Source organism: Carcharodon carcharias, chromosome 20 (assembly GCF_017639515.1).
Source record: "Carcharodon carcharias isolate sCarCar2 chromosome 20, sCarCar2.pri, whole genome shotgun sequence".
NCBI lineage: Eukaryota > Metazoa > Chordata > Chondrichthyes > Lamniformes > Lamnidae > Carcharodon > Carcharodon carcharias.
Window position 1 is genome coordinate 38599903 of NC_054486.1, and position 25084 is coordinate 38624986.

Genomic DNA, 25084 nt, shown 5'->3' on the forward strand with positions numbered 1-25084 from the left:
CAAGGATTGAATGAAGACCTCAATCTTCTTTCTAGCTGAATAATGAAACTTATACACACCCCTACACCCACCAACCTTCACCTCCCTTCCTCACCTGTCCTCATTGTTCATCTGAGAACGAAGGGAGCTCATTGCACATGCGCGTCCGTAAGCACGGACATCCGCCTAGGCCTCAATCAAACGCAGGAGGCATGAGAGTTTGCGACACAGTTGACGGGCACGCAACCAACCAATGATCAGGCACCGTGCTGCAGATGTGTAGTTTTCTCCAACCAACCACAGTGTTGTAAAGGCGGAGGGGGGGGCGTGTTCGAACGCCCACACCTCCCCGCCGGAAAAACGCGAACTGGGTTGCGCAGTAGCAGGTGAGGTTGCCGGCGGTAACCAATGTGAGGGACGTTTCTGTCACTGAATTTTATTTATTTTAATGGGTGTTTGTTTTTAAAATTATTCTGATATTGTTGGCCGTGCTTTCTATTGTATTTTTTTTGGAAAACGAAAGGAATTGTGGTTTGCCCTAAGGTTGTTGGCGGTTTGGTGATCGAGGTAAGGTGTTTGCTCGGGCCCCGCTAGGGGAGTGTTTTAAAAACAGGGTCAAGGAAGCTCGGGCTGGGCAAAGGGCTGGCGGTAACAGGATCACGCCAATTTTCATCACTCATCCCTGCCACGCCACTGACTTTATGCTGTTACTCCTCTTAAAGAGATCTCCATTCAAAGTTGGCGTGTGTACGTGCTTTTTGCACCCGTATGGTTAATACCGGTTTCTGATCCTAGCTTGGCCATCCTGAATCTGACACTGACCCCCTAGCCTGACCTTGGCAATCTGACCTCTAGCTTAAGCTTCCTGACCCTGGGCACGTTGACCTTTCACCAGGGCACTCTGACCTTCTGGCCCTTAACCTGGGCACCCAGACCCAAGCTTGGGTACCCTGAGCTCTCTGGTCTCTAGCCTGGGCACCCTGACCCTGGCACCCTGAATCTAGTCTAGTTTCCTGACCCTAACCTGGGCAGCCTAATCCTGGCACCCTGTTTGTAGGTCTAATATTCGTCCCATACGTTTTAACCCCTAAAGCACACACTGGCTATTGACACCACAGCCAGCTGTGCATTGACAATGTTTTTTCCCTCCTCTCCCCTCCTGAAATGATTGATTATGCTAGGTAATGGATTTAAGTGTGCTTGGTACCTTGGTCACCCTAGTGTTACTGTTGATCATTGGTGAGCCCTTGAGTGTTGTAGAGTGGACATTCACAACTGCATCCTATCCTAACCTCAGCCAATGGTCATAGTACTGCATTTGCAGTAGTGATCACAAGACAATAACCATTAGCAGCATACCTGACTGATTTTACATTGCCCAAGGGCAATGAGACTAATTGCAGGACTTGGGCTGAGAGCTAAAAGTGCAAAGTAGAGTCTACACCTGTCACTTTCCTAATCTATGTGGTTCAGTAACTCAGCAGATGAACAAACTGATGCTGAAGTACTGATCAGCTAGTTGAATGGTGGAATAAGTAGGTAGGTCAAGTGTTTCTCTCATGTCGGTGCAGACTCGATGGGCTGAAGGGCCTCTTCTGCACTGTGTGATTATGTCAATAAGTTTGAAGGGTTGAATGGCCTTCTGATTTATGCTGAACCAACTGGTGTAATAGTTTTGAGTACGTTTTGATGCCTGATTTGGGATGTATTCTTTTTTCAAAAAGATGTGTTCAAAATCAATCAGCTTGTGTTCCATTTTGTAAGTCAAGTCGCCAGTTTTTATAATATATTATAACCATCTTCTCCCAAGTGGATTTACTTTTTCAAAGTGAAAGGAAAAAGCGCACTGGGGAACATCTGAAAAATAGGCTCCAAATTAGATTTAACTTAATTAGCTTTAACCTCTTAGTAATGTCAATATTGACTACAGGTGTGGATTGACAGTAGGGGTTTAAAAATATTCAAAGGTAAACAATGGTGATTGAAGTGCTAACTAAGGGTAGGAGTTTTACGTTGTCAGTCACAGTTGCTCCCTTTGGGATGGAGATTTTTAAATCTTAAGCTTAAAAGCAGATGTTTTTATTACATCTTCCTCTTTTTAAATTTAGCTGGTTTTTATTTTCAGCTGGTTGTTGTCAGAGCTATAAATGTTATGTTAACCTCGAGTCTCATTATTACTTGTGTCACTCACTAGGAGATTTAGGTTGTACTTTTTAGTCAGTAAGTGATCATTAATTTGAGTGCTGCGTTTCAGTCCGAAGGTCTGTGTTGCTTACAAAATGATAAATCATAAAATGATAAATCAAAAGACGAATTGGTTGCGTAATTTCCTGTTGAGTGTAATTTACAAGTAAGAACATGCTCTTGTTTTATATGTGTTGCATTTTTAATATAAATCCCCAGTTGCATCAGAAAAAATTGCATCTATAAACAGCAGGATAATGAATGCCCTGGAATGAATTGCAACCTCGCACTCTTTGCAGTTTGAGTGATCTCCTGAATGCAAGATTGAACCCTGACTGCCTTGTAATATATCTTCTGAGCCCCAAGATTACATTTAAAAAATTATTTATTTGATCCCTTTATTGGAAATTCAATGATCAGCACCCTTCTAAATCATTAAATCTGTTATTAGCCTTTGCTTTATTGTACAGGAAATGGTGCACAAAGTTTTGTTACTTATTCACAGTGCATGTTACAATGCTGAATAATACAAGGTTCTGCAGAGTGCGGGGTGTGGGGTCAATACGCTGAAGCTTAAAAAAAAGTGAAGTGGGAAGATCTGAGTTTCGATTCTTCTGGTTTGTCCTGAGTTAACTAATATCATGGGCAATGATAAACTTGCTGCAATTGATGGTTAAAACTCATGTTAATCAAAGGGAATTCAATCTGCGCACTTATTCTTGACAACCTCTCCTGGAAGCTGGAAGCTTGCAGACAATCGAGGGAAACAGAATCACAGAATTTTAATGGCACAGAAGGAGGCCATTCAGTCATATGAGCTAGTGCCATTGCCCTGCCTTTTACCTGTAGCCCTGCATATTGTTTCTTTTCAAATAATCATTTAATGCCCTCTTAAATGCTGCCTCCACCACACTTGGAGGCAGTGCTTTCCAGACCTGAACCACTCATTGTGTGAAAAAGTTTTTTCTTATATCACATTTGCTTCTTTTGCAAATTACTTTAAATCTGTGCCTTCTCGTTCTTGATCCTTTTATGAGCGGGAACAGCTTCTCCCTATCTACTCAGTCCAGCCCCCTCATGATTTTGAAAACTTCAATCCCCTCAGCCTTCTCCTCTCCAAGGAAAACAGCCCCAACTTCTCCAATCTATCCTCATAGCTGAAGTTTCTCATCCCTGGCACTATTTTTGTAAACCTCTTCTGCACTGTCTTCAATCCTTCCTATAAATATGATGCTCAGAACCGTACACAATATTCCAGCTGAGGTCTAATGAGAGTCTTATATAAATTAATAAAGCCCTGGATACTATATGCTTTCCTAACTGCGCTCTCCACCTGTCCTGCCACCTTCAATGATCTATGTACATATCCATTCAAATTTTTCGACGCTGGCACCCCCTTCAAAATTCCACCCCTTATTTTGTATTGTCTGTCCATGTTCTTTCTACCAAAATGCATCACTTCACACTTCTTCACCTTGAACTTCATCTGCCATCTATCTGCGGACTCCACCAACTTGTCTATGTCCTCTTAAAGTTCCACACAGTCCCCCTCGCAGTTCACAACTCTCCCAAGCTTCGTATCATCCGCAAACTTTGAAATTGCTATCTGCACACCAAGATCTAGATCACTCATATATATCAGGAAAAGCAACCCCAATACTGACTCCCTGGGGAACTCAACCACAAACCTTCCTCCAGCCTGAAAAACATCCATTGACCATTACTCTCTGCTTCCTATTTTTCAGCCAATTTTGTATTCACGTTGCTACTGTCCCTTTTATTCCATGAGCAATAACTTTTCCCACAAGTCTGTTATGTGGCACTGTAGCAAATACCTTTTCAAAGTCCATGTATACCACATCAATGACATTACCCTCATTGACCTTTTCTGTTACCTCTTCAAAAAACTCCAAGTTAGTTAAACACGCTTTCCCCTTTAGAAATCCATGCTGGCTCTTCCTTATCAACCCATATTTTTCCATCCTGAATAACTGTTTCTAGAATCTTGCTCACCACTGAAGTTAAACTGACTGGTCTGTGATTGCTGGACTTATCATTGTAACCTTTTTTGAACAAGGACGTAATGTTTGCAATTTTCCAGTCCTCTGGCACCATCTAGGGAAGACTGAAAAATCGTGGTCAGTGCCCCTGCAATTTCTACTCTCACTTCCTTCAATATCCTTGGGTGCATCTCATCCGCTCCCCGTGCCTTGTCAGCTTTAACTACCGACAGTCTATTCAACACTTCCTCCTTATCAATTTTGAACCCTTCTAGTGACAGAGTTTCCTCGTCTGTCACCATGGCCTGGGTAGCATCTACCTCCTTGGTAAAGACGGATGCCAAGCATTCATTTAACAACTCAACCATGGCCCCTTCTTCCATGAATAAATTTCATTTTAGGTCCTTAATTGGCCCTACTCCTCCTTTTACTACCCTTTTACTATTTATATGCCTACAGAAGACTTTGGGATTCCCCTTTATGTTGGCTGCCAGTCTTTTTTCATAATCTCTCTTTGCTTCTCTATTATGTTTTTCCACTTCCCCTCTGAGCCTTCTGTATTCCTCTTCGTTCTCAATTGTATTTTCTGCCTGACACCTGTCATGAGCACCCTTTTTCTTCTTTATCTTAATTCCTGTCTCCTTTTTCATCGAGGGAGCTCTGGATTTGTTTGCCCTACCTTTCCCTTTTGATGGAATATATCTTGACTGTGCCCAAACCAATTTTTTTTTTGACGATAGCCCATTGGTCAGCTACAGTTTTGTTTGCAATCTTTTGGCAAAGTCTTACAGTCTTTCTGGCTCAGCTCTGTCCTTGCCTCATCGAAGTCGGCTCTTGTCCAGTTAATTATTTTCACTCTGGTTTGCCTATTGTCCTTTTCTATCATCATCCTAAAACATACAATACAAAGATCACTGTCTCCTAAATGTTCCCCCACTGACACTTGATCTTGGCCCGCCTCATTTCCAAGAACCTTTTCTTGTTGGATTGGACGTACTGCTGTAGAAAATTCTCCTGAAAGCAATCTAGGAACTTTTGCCCTTGTCCAGATTGGCCTCGGTTTTGATACATCCATAGTTGAATTGCCTCAGGTCATCAACTGTCAAAATGCAATGGAGTGAGCTATCGTAGAAGGTTCTGAAGAATTGCACCCTAATGCGGGAGTTGATATATTTGAGGGATGGGAGAACTGGAAGAAAAAATAAAATACTCATCCATCAGTGAAAGTGATATAGTTGGAAATGATGAATAGTTATATATGAATCCAAGATTTATGTGACTGATACACCAGCATTTTGATACTGAATAAATTATTTGTTCCTAAAGCTCACTAATTAATTTATTTATGCAAAGTTAGAAATTTGCAAGTGACCTGTTTATTGGAGGAAATGTTCCAGTATCTTGGTAACAAAGTTGCAGTTAATGTATTGAACACTTGTATTACTGCAGTATTGCTAGATAATTTTGCAGTAAATTGTAGAGAGATTCTATAAATCTTTTCCACTGTCTGTTTCTAAAACTCTTCTTGCTATGATTTTTCCTGGGACCTAATGAATAAATGCAGAGCCTGTTGCAGTTTTCAGTTATACAGGTTAGAATTCATTCTCAGCCACTGAACAATTGGCTTCAGCCCTGGGGCAGGCAGAATTGAATTCAGTTGGGGCTCCCATTTCTGATTACCATCTGGTGATGCTGGTGAGAAAGTAGAAACAGGATTGCAATCTTTATAGTTGAATAACTAGCTGGCGTTCATATGAAAGGACTGCTGGTGCAAGAGTCAGTGCCTTCAGAAAAGCAAGATGTAGACAGCTTCCAAAAGTTATTTTTTTAAAAACTGACCCTAATTGTTGGTAAGCTGCTGCTTGACAATGGAGTCCGCTGAACCTGATGCAAATGCTGTTACCTGATGTACATGTGTACCCTCTGTACAGCAGGAGTCACTGGATGCTGAACAAGAGGAGGAACTCAAGCTTTTTTTTAAAAACTACATAGCCAAGAGCACTGAGGTTAATTATAGGATGCCATTTGCTGCCTGGACTGAGATCAGCTCTGTGAAGAGCCAGAACAGACCTCCTGGTCTGTGAAGCTTTGTACAGCAGGTGTTGAATGCTACCTATAATCACCTCCTAGGCTGTATTGAGGGACCAAGCAGATTCAAGATTATGTTAGCATCTGACTTTTTTTGAGAAAAGTCCAAATCCAAATTCCACTTTATAGTTTTGGTACGGATGTATCTCGGTGTGAATTGATCTGGAATCTCTGATTTTTAGTCGAAGATAATGTTACCATTTAAGAATAGCAGTGTGGAAAAATGATGAAAAGAAGATGCTAATGCCTTGACCAGGTATGATTGGCTTGTTTTTAATTTATCAGTTTGATAGAAAATTTATCAAGAGGTTAACTTAGAATAAAAATTATCTTGTACATCATGGTCAATTAAGTAACCTTGTGACGACTTTTGATTTGGAAACAGTACAGCAAAGAAAATTTGTAATTCCTTTAAAAGGTCTGGAATCTATAATCATTTTGACGAACGTTTGAAGGAGACTTATATGAGTTAGCATCATTGTAAAGGAGTCAATTGTAATTTTCTTGGATAATAAGAAATAATGGTCCATATGACCTGGCGCCCCTTGATCTGGAAGCAGTACCAACAGGAAAGAAGCTAAGAAAGAAGTGCAGGGTGACCAATCATCCTTTATTTTACGCAATTGTCCCGTAATTTAATTTTACGTTCTGCCTGGACTGAGATCGGCTCAGTGAAGAGCCAGAACAGACCTCCTGGTCTGTGAAGTTTTGTACAGCAGTGTTGAGTGCTACCTGTAATCATCTCCGAAGCTGTATTGAGGGAGCAAGCAGATTCACTGGAGTGCCGTTTGTCCTGTATTTCTCAGGCAGTGATTGGGAGACCGCTAGCAAGTCTCTTCTTGTTGTTGACTTTGTATCTTGGGTGTTAACGCAAGTGCACTGTGCACCTGTGCATATGTTGCCATCAGCCCATTCGGCCATGAGGACGATGAGAGAGGTGCTGGAGGAGAAAACATCTATCTGACCTGATTTCAATTCAAATATCTTTTTAAAAGCGAGCAGTGGAGCCTGAGTCTTGTTTGGGTTTGGCATATCTGGGCATTCGTGTTGGGGGTAGCAGGGAAGAAGAGAGCAGCGCAGTGCTGCAGCCTGAGTCTTGACAGGGTCCAGCAGCTGGTAACCCCAGTGAAGGGTGGATGGAGAGCAGCAGAGTCCATCTGCTCGGCCTGGGTGAGGGCGGATGTGGCAGGGCACAGCAGGTGTGGAGAGGGACTGCTGAGTGAGTGAATGGTGCGGAGGGAGTGGGTGGTGGAAAGAGTTAGGGAGAGGTGGGTGGGATGGGTGAAGGGCTAATTACAATGTTGAGAGCTGGATGGAAGAAGGGCTTCACTGACTCTTCTGTCACCAGGAAAAATGAAGAACTTGGCTGAAACCTATGCTTGTCACCATAGCCTTAGTGGGGCCTTTAGCATCAGCTTGCTTCTTCTCTGGCTTTCTTCAAGCCTCTGTCAGTCCACATCCCAATGTTATCCAGTGACTTTTCTTCTTCTACTTCAGTTTTTACCCTTAATTTCCCCTTTGATTGTTGCCAGTACAAAGCTCTCAGGCCTTTGTTTCCAATGTTCGCACTTGGTTATCTTACTCTAACTGTACTTAGCAACCCTTTTGTCTCCTGAATTTCTACTCTACTTCTAACCCACTCATTTATCTTTCTGTCCATCCAGTTGATTCTGATAATCCTCCTCCATACTCACATTTCAAAAACTATTATCCTCCTCTTGTCCTCTTCAGAGTCCAACTTTTGCATTCAAAGAGTGCAACCCTCCACACTTGTGGCCGTACAAGATGTTTTTTTCAGTTTTTGGACTTTCAGATGTTACTTAAGTCACTGGTCACACTTCTTGGTATAGCTAATCTAACATGGATTTCATTCTTTGACGTAACTGAAACCGACATGAGTATATAAAATAATATTTTTACAGAGCAATTTAAAACACAGACTTTCATATTTATATAATGTATCATTGCATGTTGATCTATAACACAGGAACTTGAATTATATGCTGAATGTTACTATGCTGCTTTATTCCTGTTTTGTTTTTGTTGGGGTCATGTTAATTTTCAAAAATTTTTCTATTATATTCTTTCATGTGATCTGGACATCACCAGCAAAGCCAAAATTCCTGATTGTTTTGGGAAAGTGATGAGTTAAAATGGGTCACATTGGAAAATAGTTTACAAAGTACTCCTTAGTCCTTTGCTTCACTTTGCATGAGGTCACGTCATGCTTGTAAAGATAATTGGGCAGCGGACTTTTTTTGGACAAGGCGGAAACATGGTATAATGGACACTGTGGTTTCTCAAAATGGTTCCTGGGAAGTCAGGTGACATGTGTTTTTGGTTTCCGGACAGACAATATGTCTGCTATGGAATGCAAATGGATTTTCCACATGCAAATTTACTGCGCTCACCAGCTCAAGTTGAAGAAATTTAACAGACTGCTACATCTATTGGGGCCATGAGGATGGAATATCAAATAGTCTTCCAGTGAGTTTATCATGACTTTTTTTTGATTTATTCAGGGGATGTGGACTTTGCTGGCTAGGCCAGCATTCATAGCCCATCCCTAGTTGCTCTTGAGAAGCTGGTGGTGAGCTGCCTTCTTGAACCGCTACAGTTCACGTGGTGTAGGTGCACCCACAGTGCTGTTAGGAAGGGATTTTGACCTAGCGACAGTGAAGGAACGGCGATATATTTCCAAGTCAGGATGGTGAGTGACTTGGAGGGGATCTTCCAGATGGTGGTGTTCCCATCTATCTGCTGCCCTTGACCTTCTATATGGTAGTGGTCATGGGTTTGGAAGCTGCTGGCTAAGGAGCCTTGGTGAATTCCTGCAGTGCATCTTGTACATGGTATGCACTGCTGCTACTGTGCGTCGGTGGTGGGGGGAGTGAATATTCGTTGATGTGGTGCCACTCGAGCTTTATCCTGGACAAAGCTTCTTGTGTTGTTGGAGCTGCACTCATCCAGGCAAGTGGGGAGTATTCCATCACACTCCTGACTTGTGCCTTGTAAATGGTGGACAGGCTTTGGGGAATCAGGAGGTGTGTTACTCATCACACGATTCCTAGCCTCTAACCTGCTCTTCTAGCCACAATATTTATGTGGCTAGTCCAGTTCACTTTCTGGTCAATGGTAACCCACAGGATGTTGTTCGTGAGGGATTCAGTGATGGTAATGCCATTGAACATCAAGGGGTGATGGTTAGATTCTCTCTTGTCGGAGATGGTCATTGCCTGGCACTTGCATGGCATGAATGTTACTTGCCACTTGTGAGCCCAAGCTTGGATATTGTCCAGGTCATGCTGCATTTGGACATGGACTGCTTTTGTATCTGAGGAGTCATGAATGGTGCTCAATATTGTGCAATCATCTGCGAACATCCCCACTTCTGCCCTTATGATGGAAGGAAGGTCATTGATGAAGCAGCTGAAGAAGGTTGGGCCGAGGACACTACCCTGAGGAATTCTTGCAGTGATGTCCTGGAGCTGAGATGACTGAACTCTAATAAACAGAACCATCTCCCTCTGTGCTAGGCATGATTCCAGTTTTGCTCAAGCTACTTGATGCTACCCTCAGTCAAATGCTGCCTAAATGTCAGGGGCAGTCACTCTCACCTCCCCTTGGGAGTTCAGCTCTTTTGTCCATGTTTGAACCAAGGCTATAATAAGGTCAGGAGCTGAGTGGCCCTGGTGGAACCCAAACTGAGCGTCAGTGAGCAGGTTATTGCTAAGCAAGTGCTGCTTATTAGCACTGTTGATGACCCCTTCCATTAAGTAATGATGATGGAGCATTGACTGATAGGGCAGTAATTGGCAGCATTGGATTTGTCCTGTTTTTTGTGGACAGGATATACCTGGGCAGTTTTCCACATTGTCGGGTAGATGCCCATGTTGTCGCGGCACTGGAACAGTTTGGCTAAGGGCACAGCTAGTTCTGGGGCACAGGTTTTCAGTACTACTTCCGGATATGTTGTCAGAACCCGTAGCCAGTATCCAGTGCCCTCAGCTGTCACTTGACATCACTTGGAGTGAAACTGGCCGAAGACTGGCATCTGTGATGCTGGGGATCTCTGGAGGAGGCTGAGATGAATCATCCACTCCACACTTCTGGCTGAAGATTGTTGCAAATGCTGCCTTAATGTCAGGGGCAGTTGCTCTCACCTCACCTTGGGAGTTCAGCTCTTTTGTCCATGTTTGGACCAAGGCTGTAATAAGATTTTGCTCTGGTCTGCTGGGCTCTCCCATCGTTGAGGATGGGGATGTTTATGGAACTGCCTCCTCCAGTGAGTTGTTTATTTTTCTCCACCATTCACGACTGGATGTGTCAGGATTGCAGAGCTTAGATCTGATCCATTGGTTGTGGAATTGCTTAGCTCTGCCTGCCGCATGCTGCTTTCATGTTTGGCACACAAGTAGTCCTGTGTTGTAGCTTCATCAGGTTAGCACCTCATTTTGAGGTATGCCTGGTACTGCTCCTGGCATTGCATAATTAAAGTTTTTGCAAGGATGCACCCATGCATTTTGCCTTCAACTGTTATTTTTCCCATTCAGGTGTTGTGCTTTCCCCCCTGCAATATTGGTGGAGGAGTGCTGTGTAAATAACAGGTTAAGTTACAAACATATACAGTGACTTGTTACAGGCTTATTAAAGCTGTTTTCTTGTTAACTGTTAAAGGAGGGGGTACCCTATGTCAATTTTTTGAAATTGTTTGGTGAGCTAGTTTATATTTGCACAGAAACATGAAGTTCCTGTCAACTTGGACAATAAGTGCTTTTTGTCGTAAGTTGCTTGATTCTATTTGGAGTAATGCTGTTGAAGGCATTTTGATGGCAGGGTAATTAGAAAACATACAAAGATTTATGACACAGAAGGCCATTTGGCCAAAAAAAATAGTTGTTTTGCTGAATCCCACTTTCCAGCTGTTGGTCCTTTTAGCTCTGTAGGTTACAACACCTCAAGAGCGTACCCCAGTATTTTTTTCAATGTGTTGAGGGTTTCTGCCTCTAATCACCCTTTCAAGCAGTGGATTCTCGCCCCCGCCCACCCTCTGGGTGAAAACACTTCTCCTCAACTCCCCTCTATTCCTTTCATTAATTACTTTAAATCTCTAAATTGTTTACGTATGGCCAGCAATACTTTCCCGGCAGTTAAATGTTGATTTTAGTCAGACAAATGAGGTTTTATTAGTTTTATCACTGCCTATGTGTTGCATAATCAGAGCACACCATCACACATTCTTGTTACAGTAAATTTCCAATAAAACAGGCTTTTGTTCCTGACTGAATATCAACTGAATACAGCAAATATTTTGAGAATTGTGATCTCTTGTTGCTTCACTGTGTTAAGAAGTAGAATTGTGCCGGTATTTGTCACTTTTGAGAGTTACTGGTAAACAACTGTTGATGTTAGGGTGCTTGCTATGTGAGGAGCATTTGGAGGAAGAAGCACTTGTAGGAGTGTGTTCTTCCAGAAACCCATTGCACGGAAGTATTGCCAGAGGCCTGAAGTCGTTGAAGTGGTTCAATTCCACAAAGGAATTCGATTTAAAAAAAAACTTCTACATTTCCAGAAACGTGCTGTTAAAATTTTGTTTCATTTTTCACAGTGTGTTTGAGCCCACTGCTTTGCTGCTATAAGCACAGGCCATCCTTTCGTAACTTGTAAATCATGTAAATTTCAAACTGGGCCTGACCAATTGGGAATTAACTGATGAATGTGAGACGCCTGCATTGAGTTCTACTCTAAATCGAATATTATATTTAAATCTCTTTTAGAAAGTGAATTGTTCGGTCCCCAGGATGCTTCAGAGTCAATTGACACCCTTTGAAGTGTAGTTTCTGTTAGATAGGCAAATGTTGCAGCCAATCTGTGCACAGCAAGGACCCACATTAACAGCAGTGAGATAAATAACTAGTTATTCTGTGCACTACTGTCTGAGTATTGTATTGAAGTATTGACCTGGTTAAAATAACTTATCTGTGAATCTCCTCCTCCCCCACCTCACTTTGCCTTCCTTGCCAATGTAATTTTTTTACATTGACTTCTGGTTGAGAAGATATTGACTTCTGGTTGGGATAAGGCTTCCGTTAATTCTAGTTATTAACTGGTACTTATCATGAGTGAATTTAAGTTTGTTATACAGCCTGCTGATATTCATATGGGAGACATCAGAACTGAGGCTGATTCTGTTATAAAGCACTTTTTGCATGCATATTGTCAAGTATATTGGACAGTGATTAGGAGCAGGAACTCCTGGCCTTTTCATTTCTAAGCTGGGACACAGAGCAATTGTAAATGGCCCAATGCTATTCCCAGCAGATATTAGCACATTTCACAAGACCAGGGAAAATATTTTCTAATTTGTATGAAGCAAAGTTTCAAGTAGCTTACCTCTTGTCTCAAGATTAGTGCCATTGTTATCTCTAGACGCAAATATTCCAACGTGCTCCAAGCTATTCTCCCATATTCGGCCCTCTGTTAACTTGCAGCAAGTCCCCTATCACCTCTGAGCTCACTGACCAACATTGGCTCCCGATCAAACAACATCTTGATTTTAAAATTCTTAGCCTTGCTTTCAAGTTGCTCCATAGCTTCACCCCTCCCTATCTCTGTAATCCCCTTCACCTCCACAACCGTCTGCTAATTCTAGCCTCTTGTACTTTCCAATTTTAATCACTGCACTCTTGGTGGCTATGTATTCAGTTGCCCTCAAGTCTAGAATTCCCCCCCTACAAATCTTCACCTCTTAACCTTTCCTCCTTTTTAAGGTACTTCTCAAAACCTACTTCTTTCACCAAGCTTTTGGTCATCTGGCCTAATAACTGCTTACGTGCCTTGGTGTCATATTTTGTTTCAATGTTCCAAATGAAGCACCTGGACATTTTATTACCTTAAAAGCACTATATAAATAGAAGTTGCAGGTGGGTTCTGACCAAGGCTCTGTTCAACTGCAATACAAGGTTCTCACTTTTGAATTCCAGTCCCCTTTGAGATAAAGGCCACTATTTCATTTGTGTTTTGGATTATTTTGTATCTGCTTACAAATTTTACAGTAGATTTTGATCTTTTGGGCTTAACTTACTGTGGTTTCATTGGGAAGTCCAGGCCAGTATTCGACTGTGGTGTGTCGCCATGATCTTGTACACCTGCTATACTTGTTCTTGGAGCTGTTATTTCCACAATTTTCTCCTTGGGATGATTCCATCTATGCCAGTTGCCTCTGGCACTTCACACAACTGGCTGCAGTTCAGTTAATTTTGTCAGGTTTTTAAAGCAAAGGTTCTGAATTTTGCTTACTGACAAGGCTAGTGATTTACTGGCTGTGATTTGTGGTGTTCACAGGAAAATAGACAGTTCTGTGATTTGATCACTAAACCACTAGAATTTGACTTGCACAGTCATTGTGAAAATATGGCCCTAATTGTATATTGATGGAATCATGGAAATTAAGCCACAAAACAGGAAGAACCTCAGAATCCCATCTTAGAACAGTGGAATTTGACTTGCCCAATTGTTGTAAGTCCGTGGTTTAAGTTATTGGACTGGGCCAGGAATGGAAACTCTGTCCTTCCTCTTGCACTTTCTGTGGGACCTTGCAGTATGCAAATTTATTGTGTTTTCCTATGGCGGTGACGACCTTTAAAAATATGTTATTGGCTGTGAAGCGCTTTGGGACATAAAAGTGCTACATAAATGTGAGCTCTTGTTTTCCTAGGATATCCCGAAATATTTTGGACAATTAACTACTTTTGCTGTCTGTTCACTGTTGCTATATAAGCAGATATTGTAAACAAATGTGTTCATTGCAAAGTCCCACAGATCTAAAAGAGAGAAATTCTGAAATAGAGATTGAATCCATAATCATCTGACTAGATGAGTTATACGAGAGCCAAGTTGACATCTATGAATAGTTTGCTTCCATCCACTTTCTGATGTAGCCCTGTGTCTGCCAAGTAGTATAATTTGTTTGTAGGATAAAGTTTGTCCTCATTTCCTGTGTGTAATCCCAAGTCTTTAAAAGAGGAGATTAGTGATCAGAAGTACCTTGCATCAGAAAATGAATATATTGAGACTATGCAGACATGATGCATGTCCTGGCATTCTATCAAACAGAAAACAAATTTGTGTTTGACCAAATCTAACTAGTTTATCTCCTATTCATTCCTCTTGTTGGTACTTATACTTGTGCCCTTCCACTTATCTGTTTAAAATAAAATTCTCCCTCATTAAATTTATTTTGTTACAAAAATTAGCTTGCCATTCTTATTTTGCTGGTACGAATCTTAAGGGATACTTCAAGCTGCAATATGTTATATCAAGTGTAATGTGATCAAGTGACATGAGTCAAGTTTGTGGCTGTGGTCCCCTGGTACCATGTTATGCCCTATCACTGGGTATCAGTGACATGAACGATGTCCTGACTTTAAAATATTAAAATTCTTATTCTGGTTTTCAAATCCCTCCATGGCCTTGCACCTCCCTGTTTCTGTAATCTCCTCCAGCCCCACAACCTGCCAAGATGTCTGCACACATCAAATTCTGGTCTCTTGTGCATCCCCAATTTTAATTGCTCTATCACTCGTGGATTTGCCTTCAGTAACATGGTTACTTACAGTCACAAAATGATTTTGGCGATGTGATTAGAAGTTGTGATAAATATTTGAAATATTTTTTGAGAGAAAGGAGTTAGGTTTTTACCTCTGATTTGTACTCCAAACGTAAGCTTTTTTTGTGTTTCCTAGTCTTGGCAAAAGATTCAGATCCAAGTACAGTATTGTGCAACTGAGGTAGTGTCAACACTAAACAGTGGGACTAATTTTTAGAGTAACGATCAAAATTTTGCTGATTAGATTTGGGTTCAACCAGTTTAAATGTTTAAAGGTGTGAACTCTAGTCTCAACTATGTATACAGCACAGAAGGAGGCCATTTGGCCCATTGTGTCCACGCTGGTCAACAAATATCTGACTACACTAATCCCATTTTCCAGTGCTTGGCCCATAGTCCTAGAGGCAATGGCAACACAAGTGAATATCTAAATCCTTCTTAGATGTTACGAGAGTTTCTGACTCAACCACCCTTTCAGGCAGTGAGTTCCAGACTTCCACCACCCTCTGGGTGAAAACATTTCTCCTCAACTCCCCTCTTGGCCCTCTACCCCTTACCTTAAATCTATGCCCCCTGGTTATTGACCCCTCGACTAATGGAAAAAATGCCTTCCTATTCACCCTATCTATGCCCTTCATAATGTTATACACCTCTATCAAGTACTGTCTCAACCTTCGCTGCTCCAAGGAAAGCAACCCCAGCCTTCCAATTTTTCCTCATAGCTCAGACCCTCCAGCCCAGGCAGCATCCTGGTAAATCTCCCCTGCACCCTCTCCAGTGCAATCACATCCTTCCTATAATGTGGTGACCAGAATTGCGTGCAGTATTCTACTTGTGGCCTAACTAGAGTTTTATACAGTTCCAGCATAACCTCCCTGCTCTTGTATTCTATGCCTCGGCTAATAAAGGTAAGTATCCCATATGCTTTCTTAACCACTTTATCTACCTGCCCTGCTACCTTCAGGGATATACAGATATGCACACCAAGGTTCCTCTGATCTTCAGTACTTTCCATGGTCCTACCATTCATAGTATAACCCCTTGCCTTGTTAGCCATCCCCAAGTGCATTAGCTTACACTTTTCCGGCTTAATTCCATTTGCCACTGCTCTTTCCACCTGACCAGTCCATTGATACCTTCCTGCAGTTTTCATCTATCCTCCTCACTATTTACCACCCTACCAATTTTTGTGTCATCCGCGAACTTCTTAATCATACCTCCTACATTTAAGTCCAAATCATTTATGTACACCACAAACAGCAAGGGCCCCAGCATTTAGTAATACAATTGAATAAAAACTGAGCTGTACGTAGGTAAGAGCTAAACTGCTGCAATGAAGTTCATATGACGTGAATTTCTATATGCTGCAATTAATATTGAGCAGTACTAAATGTCTGAAAATCCTGTTTTCCCTAAAATGTTTTCTTTCCACCATTCAGCAATTTGATGTTGGAAACAATCTGAGAAATCTCGAGGCAGGGAATTTGTAAAGAGCACTTCTCATTCTTAAGATGCATATCAATTTATTGGTCAGCAATTTTTAAAATTTTGAGGAAATATAGCTTAGTGTCTCCTGTACTTCAAGATTTTATATAATCTTTGGAGGTTGTGGTTGCCTTATAAGTCAACAAGGGAAATTGACTAATATTTGAACTTTGCTTTTAACAACACGACATTTCAATAGTTCCAGCAGTGTTTCATCGAATATAGACATCAGCCTTGGCTGAATGGTCGCATTTTCACGTCTTGAGTCATAAAGTCATTGATTCAAGTTCCACATGAGTATCTTGAACACACTAGGACTGCCACTGCTGTGTTTTATACAGGGAGTTGTACACTGTCAACAGACCCCATTGTGCAATTTTATTCATTTCCCCAGCCAGAATTTTTTTCATTTGTTAGCTTTTCGCTGTCTCTTTTCAGGGCAACTTGATCATTTCAGTTTGTAAAAAAAAAATGTTCTGGTGTATAGATAATTGTTTGCTTATTATTGCCCATCATTCAGTACACAGATTCTTTAAGTTGACAGCTTGTAGCTCATGGTAATGTTGAAGTCAAGTCACATAATGTAAGATAAGGGACTCTCCGCATTCAGGAAATAGCCATCTTCGATAACGATGGGAAAGCGATGATAGATGCCCTTATGTCAGAAGTACATTCTGGTTGTGCACCATGTCATAACTTTTGTTTAATATGTGATGGTTGATAACAATTGACGATAACATGGTGATAATTCATTATGGGAGCCCTTTCACAAATATGGGAAATCAATAATTCACACGAAGTTGAGGTGCTACTTTGAATCTCCAAGGACTTGAGTTAAATTTGTGGGTGAAATTTTAGCATGATGTTAATTTTGTTTTACTTCATAGACTTTAATTGTCTGGAGAGAACAATTTGAACTATAACATGGTACAGCACAAGAATGACTTAAAATAAAACTTGCAGTACTTTGTAATATTTTGATTGGAGAAAACAGTGCGATAGTATCCAAGTTACTCCTATTGGTTCCAGTTTCACAAATATCTTTTCTTCTTGGGTGATGTGTCATTGTTAATATTTCTGTACTGCAATAACTGCTGCAACAAAACTGCTGGTATGTGGGAAGAAATAGCTTGGGCTGTGTCATTTCCTTCCCTCCCACTTTGCTCAACAAACGTTCGTACACAAAGTATGCATGCAAGCAACCCGAGTCATTACATTGCAGCATATATACTGCTATGTTCTGTCCACTGTACGGTACTTAAATCCATGTCGAGCATTTCCATGCTGTGCAATTTGCCCTTTTACGTGGCAGGAGGAGGAAGACACAATGTGGTAAGGAGTGCCTCAATTTACTCTGGGTTTCAAGTATTGGAAACTAGATTGAGAGTTTCTATAGAACTGGTACCCCTTGGTTAAGGGTGCATGTTTGGACATCTGTCTTGATTGGTGTGTTTTGATACCTTGACACTTGAATGGACAGAATGCTTAGACTTTCCATCTTCTGGAACTCCATGACCTAAATGGTGAATTTATTTATTTTCACTGTTGATGGGTTTGATTTTTCTGGGTAGTGAAAATGTCAAATTGATGTAATTAAAAATGCCATTTCTTTGGCAAAATGGAGTTCAATTTTTTTTAGAAACTTACATGTAATGCTAAATTTGAACAGGATACATTCCCTGCACAAAGCCACATAGATATAGCCGGAAACAGTGCAACTGCATTTTTTTTTGGAACCTATGATCTTATTTCCCCTTCTTCTATCACCCCATCTTTGACCATCATTCTCCCAGGAATGTAATGTGAATGGACAGCAAGAAGGTTAGCTTATCTCAATAGCACTTCTTCTTGATGTAATATCTGACCATCTGTTTTTTGTAGCAATGTAGATGGTGTCACAACCAAATTTAAGGAGGATTTGACCCTCGGCAATATTTTTGTCACATCCTAAGGAAAAATCTCCAGGTTGAAGACTATTGAGTTATAGCTGTAAGACTTCATTGTTATGTGCAGTTTTGGTGAATTACATCTATATACATCTACACCCTTCCAGCTCAAGTCATTGGATAGCAATGAGGATTTTTATTTTGCTGTCTGTAGCCCAGGGTCCTAAAGCCAGCCTCAGCTAACATGAATTAAAGAATTCTACTGTGAAAACTTGGGAAGAAAAGTTGAAATGAGTTTTCTAAATTCAAAGTAGAGCTTATTTTTTAAATAAACAAATATAGTTTGATCAAATTCACTGTGTCAGTTATGGAGAATTCTAAGTAGCTCCAATTTCTGGAATCTGCATTATGAGAAGGATGTGATTGCACTAGAGAGAGTGCAGAGGAGATTTACCAGGATGTTGCCTGGGCTGGAGAATTTTAGTTATGAGGAGAGATTGGATAGACTGGGGTTATTTCCCCTGGAGCAGAGGAGATTGTGGGTGGACATGATTGCAGACATGGGAAATCTGTGGTTTATTGAGGAGAATAACCCGAATTGTGGGCCTCCATGTAGACTATCACATAATTGCAAATCATTTTGTATTTATCTTCTATAAAAAATAGAGTGCATGTATTTATTTATAAATGTGGTACTATCCCAGATTTTCATTTTTGCCTTAATGCTGTAAAATTGTTTTATTGAAATGAGCCATTGGAATTGTTTTAAAAAAGTGATATTTAGGCAGAATAATAATGATGGCTAACTAGCAGCAGTTGAGAGGGGTGGGGGCGGGGGGGTGGAGGTGTGAAACACAAGCATTTGAAGCACTAAGCTGTAGGAGGAGTATAAAACATTTTACCTGGTGGTTCATTTCATTACTGCACTGTGATATTGTGCAGTTTGTGTAAAATTAATGTACATACCTTTACATATAATGTATATGAAATAATGAATCAGAAGCATCTAAGTATCATTAATTTGTCATGGTGTTATAAAACTTTATATCAATAGTTAGCAGCATTATTCCAATTTGAGATATAAAATTAAAATTAGATGCGTATGTTTTGAGATGTAGATCTTGTTATTTTCTCCTGTGGTTATGTATTCGCTGTGACTCAACTGCTTGGTAGATGCTCCAATTAACCGAACAGTGCAAAGAGTTTTGCTAGATACAATTCTCATTACCTCCTTTTCTTCATTTCTTCACGAGCAGTACCAAAGCCTGTGCTCTGTATCTATACAGCTGGAATTAACAACTTATCAGATTTTGGAAATGGCCTGGGAAGGCAAGGAATGAAACCTGTGTCCTTTTTGGATCAGCATCTCATTGAAGCTTGCAAGGTGATGTTGGCTTAAACCTATACCATATTCTCTCTCCGTATTGAAATGTGAACACAGAAAAACTGTATAAAACACTGGTTAGGCCACAGCTAGAGTATTGCGTGCAGTTCTGGAATCCGCATTATAGGAAGAATGTGATTGCACTAGAGAGAGTACAGAGAAGATTTACCAGGATGTTGCCTGGGCTGGAGAGTTTTAGTTATGAGGAGAAATTGGATAGACTGGGGTTATTTCCCCTGGAGCAGACGAGATTGTGGGGGATGTATAAAATTATCAGGGGCCAGGAAGGAACTTTTCCCCTTGGTGGAGGGATCAATAACCAGGGGGCAAAGATTTAAGGTAAGGGGCAGGAGGTTCAGAGGAGATGTGAGGAAGAATTTTTTTCAACCAGAGGGTGGTGGGAATCTGGAACTCTCTGCCTGAAAGGGTGGTAGAGGCAGAAACCCTGATAACATTTAAGAAGTATTTGGATGTGCACTTGCAATGCCATGGTATACAAGGCTATGGGCCTAGTGCTGGAAAATGGGATTAGATTAGTTAGGTACTTGTTTGACCGGCACAGACTCGATGGGCTGTGGACCTCTATGACACAGTCGAGTGCTAAGGTGGCAGCTTCTTCACTTGAATATGGGAGTGACAGTGCAGGTTGGTGGAAATCGAAACACTTCATTGAACTAAATTCATTTACAATAAGTCCTTACTTAAATTTGTTCCTGAAAAGCGTGACTTTGAGTGAAACAAGTTGTGAATCATGGATTGTCACTGGAATCAATGTTAAAGCTGGAGTTAGGTTCCTTTGGACATTTGTTTTACCAGGCAATGTATAAGTTGAAATACTGTACTGTACATTTGCAGCACCGTGCATCCCTAGCTGGAAAAGCTGGTAAAATAAAAAAAAACACTGAATATAACAGAAATACTATATACATTGAAAATTAGGTAACACTAAATCACCCAATCAGGCCCTGAATTGCACAGCTTCTGTGTCTCATCCATAGCACTCTGAAACTCAGTTCAATTTTTTGCTTGCTTTCCTTTTGTGCCTCTCCCTCCTTTCCCACTCTGTTTGTCAGTATCTTTTTCTCTCTCTCTCTCTCCCTCTCTCCTCCTTTCCCACTCTGTCTCTGTCTGTCTCTATACTTTCCTACTCTCTTTCTGCATCCAGAGCCTGGATTTCTTCCTGACAGTTTGCAGGGGCCAAGCCGAAGGGGCAGGGGTATTGGTGATGGAGCTCAGGGGGACTATGCGCGGAGTCAATTGGATGTCACTCACTCTCTTTCTCCCCCACTCCTACCCCCAAAGCTCTCCTGCTGTTGCCCTAGGTTACTCTCGGTTCATCAGCCGACAGCCTCTCGTCCCTGCCCTGCACTCCTCCCAGATCTCGGGCTTCGCTCTCTCCTCATAGGCTGACCTTCTGATGATTGCGGCAGCTGGCCCAGTGTTCAGCGTGGGATGGTGCGGAGCCAGAGTGCAGACAATGTATAATCAAAAATGGGAACATGCATCGATTAAAAAGGTCTTCCAGTGTCCGTGTTAAAGTGAAATGACTTTAAGCAGGGTGACTTAGAATGAGCAGTTGCTGTACCAGAAGGTGAAATATTTTGTTTTCTGGCTTTAGGGGAGCTGCGATTACTAATATATTGTATTGGTGGGCTAAAATGTTGAAGTTGATTTGAATGTTCATCGGAATGAATTGTTTGAATGCATGGAAATGAAAAGAATACAGAAAAAATTTGAGAACTGTGTAACATTATTGTATTTAATTTGCTGAGTTTCATTTTTTTCAAAAAGTATGGATTTGTGAAGAATATTAAACAAGTTTTACAAGAATTATGAATACAAAACAGCTGTGATAAAGAAGTTTGCAAGATTGCTGACTGCCACACTTTGACAAGGGTAATCTCTTATTCTAAGAACAAGAGCCTTTTTATGTTAATTTTAGTGGGCAAATTTTATGCTCTTAATAGTATTTTTTTGCAAAACTTGGGAAACAACTCAAAATGAGAACATTATTTTGGATGCACTCAAAGAATAGATTAAAATAGCTAACTAGAAATCTTGTAGACAAAGCAACAAACAATTTAATAAAAGTAAAATACTGTTGCTGCTGAAAACCTGAAATCACAACAGAAAATGCTGGAAATACCCAGCAGGTTAGGAAGCATCTGTAGAGAAAGAAACAGAGATAATGTTTCAGCTCTTTTGTCACAAACAATTTTCTCCACAAAAAAACTAACTGATCTCCATTATGTTAGTGCATAAGTTGGCCTTTTTGGTGGAAAAAAATAGCATGCTCCACTTTGGTAGAGGGATGAATTTGTTGCTGCCTGCCTTGGAAGTGGATCAGGAAGCTGAGGGATTGGAATGTGCAGGCAGAGCTCTATGTATTAACTTGATCTGAAAGTGGCATGGGAACAGTTAGTGCCTTTTCTGCATTTGTTCTTTAGTAGTCCAAGTTATCTCAATATATTAGTATTCCTATACAAATATGCTTTTAAAGTTAATTCTTAATGTTACTCAAACCAGCTATGTAGTGTGCAAGAATAACTAACATTTCAAAGTAAAAATCATTGAAGTACCAATTCTGTAAGCACATTTGTAGGTTTTGATTTCAAACCAAAGACCATTTGTGCTTTCCTTACAGTTAGCTTAAGAAGGTACAAGTGTCAAGTGCTCCAATTCAGTTGTATTATTACTAGACCCCACCAAGTAATAAGTTTCTATTTTGGTAAAGGTGTTATTTATCAGCAGTATCTCACTAATGATTTGCTTTGAGCTTTTGCAACAGTCATGAAATTTGTAGCCCAGGTATGAATCACTTGGGCTCCATGATGAGATATGTCCTGTTTATGCTTTATATTGTAAATTATTTTTAAATTAAAAAAAGACTTCAGTTTTAATCATGTCAGGACTTTAGTGTTGAATGCATCAACCAAGATTAAGACCATTACTGTAGGCTTTTGTTGCCATAAGCCACCAGCACTGGAAAAGTTTTCCCATAACTTTCTCTTCAAAGTATTCTATTCTGGCACTACACCTGTTTTGAGGCAGAAGATGGGGCAGGCACCTTCAGATTTGGCATCAGTGCTGCTCATAAATGTCCATGCACCCTGTTGACAATAGGCATCTGTAGATGTATGGTGAAAACATCCACATTTGGCAAATTGCCAAAGTTCATTTCTGAAGAATGACTTATGTGGATGAACTAGAATAGAGCTGTTGGTGCCTCTAGAACTAAACAACTAAACATCAGCATGAGTCACCACCTCAAAGAGAAGGGAAGAAAAGAAAGCAAGCTGTGCGAAGCAGTAAAATATCCAATTCTTAATTGCTTTGTAAACCTTGTTTACTTTGAGTCAGCAAATCTCTTGTTACAGACACAGACATCTAACTTAAAATAGAAAAAGATCTTGGGACACCAGAATGTGAGCTCTGAACATTTTAAAACTTTGTTCACAGGGTGGTAACAGTTGTATCCCAATGTTCAATTTATTTTCCTTAAATGTTCAGAACTTTTAACAGTATCTGCCAATAGAGTTCAGTATTATTAGTCACTTTATTTAAGGAGCTTTCTATTCTGGAGGTACTTAATCATGCTAGAATGCAATTCCACAAGCTACATAAGTTCTTTGGTACCCACCCTGGTGGCTGTTCATTCATTTTCCTTCCCTTCTCGTGTTTTGGAACAAAGTCTGTACCAGTCTCACACCATTCCTACTGGTATCCAGCTTTAGGCCGTTTCACTGCACTGGGACAGCCCTGCTCAGGCACCAGTGATGTCCTTGATGGCTGCAAGGATACTGGTATTTTTCCTTCTTGACCTCCCATACTGTTCATGTTTTCTGCCCAATGTTGCCAGCACACCTTTTTCCCTAACGCCTCCTCTTGTTTCTGGATGGCTATCTGTGGCATGAGCCATGACTCCATCCTTGACGCCGGCTTTTCCTCATTCTCACACTACCCATTTCCTCACTTTTTGATGTTCTTGTTTAACCCTGTAGCTTCTGGCCCTTTCTTACATTTGTTTGATTTTTTTTTCCACCAATACTTTGCTTGCTCATTTCTTGAGCATCATATGTACAAGACTCGACTTGTCCAAAACCTCCCTGTCCATATCTTATTTGTAGTAAATCTTGCTCATCCATATCCTTAACAGGCTGCACTGTCTCCTAGTTACCCAAAGATTAATCAAAATCATGGTCCTTATTTACAAATTCCTTCCCCTTGTCACCCCACCTGCTTTCAGGAATTCTGTTTGTGACTCCACATTGCGCATTCCCAACTGGAGGAAAAACTCCTCCAAACCCTTCTCGTCAATCATGTCTTCAGTCATATCTGTTCTGTGGGTATGCAACTGTGGTTATGTTACTGGATTAGTAATCCATAGGCCTGGATTAACGATCCATGTCTAATGAATTCAAGCCCAATATAGCAGCTGAGGAATGTAAATTCAATGAATTAAATACGTTTGGAATAAAATGCTGTTCTCACTGGTGGTGAGTGTGAAACTACTGGATTGTTTTAAAAATCCATCTGGTTCATTAATGTTCTTTAGCGAAGGAAACTTGCCCTCCTTTCCCAGCCTGGCCTATGTGAAATTATGTAACCACAGCAATATGATTTACTCATAATTGTCCTTGGAAATGAGGTAGCAGATCACTTAGTTGTATTTGAGAAGACAATTCACCACCGCCTTCTCAAGCAATTAGAGCTTGCCAGTGATGCCTATGAATTAATTACAAACAATTCTGTTCTATTAAAATGCATTTTGTTCCATGAATGGGGGAGATGGTGGTGTTGTGGTATTGTCACTGGACTAGTAAACCAGAGACTCAGGGTAATGCTCTAGGGACCTGGGTTCAAATCCCACCAGATGGTGAAACTTGAACTCAATAAAAAATTTGGAATTAAAAGTCTAATGATGACCATGAAACTATTGTTGTAAAATCCCACCTGGTTTACTAATGCCGTATCGGAAAGGAAACCTGCTGTCCCTTACCTGGTCCGGCCGACGTGTGACTCCAGACCCACAGCAATGTGGTTGACTCTCAAATGCCCTCTGAAATGGCCTAACCTAGCAAGGGTAATTAGGGATGAGCAATAAATGCTGGACACCGAACTCAATTGTATCACAGTCTGGAGTTGATCACCTTGCTGTTTATTTGTAATTAATGATTTAATATTCTATTTGTGTGTCATCTTTGTCGACCTGTTGGGAAAGCAATTCTAGGAGCTGTCGATGTAGGCTGCCTGCAACCTCAAAAAGAAATTATTTATTACTGATAATATTGATTGCCTGTAGCAGCCCTCTTTCAAGATGAAGTTTGGTTGTTTAAGCAGACACTTATTGATTTTAAGACTGAGCTAGTTTACCAAATGGTGATGGATTCGCCCTTGCTTCAACGAATGAGTGTTCAGCAAGGAGATCAAATGTTCACCGTCTAGGCTGGTGTTGTCTCGGATGTGATAC

General features: G+C 40.8%; 1 protein-coding gene across 8 annotated transcripts in view; it reads left to right on the forward strand.

The window, feature by feature from the left end:
* The first annotated feature begins 347 nt into the window (after positions 1-347).
* The window catches only part of numb (NUMB endocytic adaptor protein), a 244205-nt gene continuing 219468 nt past the window's right edge, over positions 348-25084 (forward strand). For 4 of the 8 annotated variants that reach the window (XM_041214098.1, XM_041214096.1, XM_041214099.1 and 1 more), the window contains exon 1: positions 355-546. The gene's annotated coding sequence lies outside the window, so the exon portion shown is untranslated. Of the gene's footprint in view, positions 547-17565; positions 17677-19486; positions 19615-25084 lie in introns of those variants that run through there. The other 4 variants (XM_041214093.1, XM_041214092.1, XM_041214091.1 and 1 more) reach the window with 4 other exon arrangements.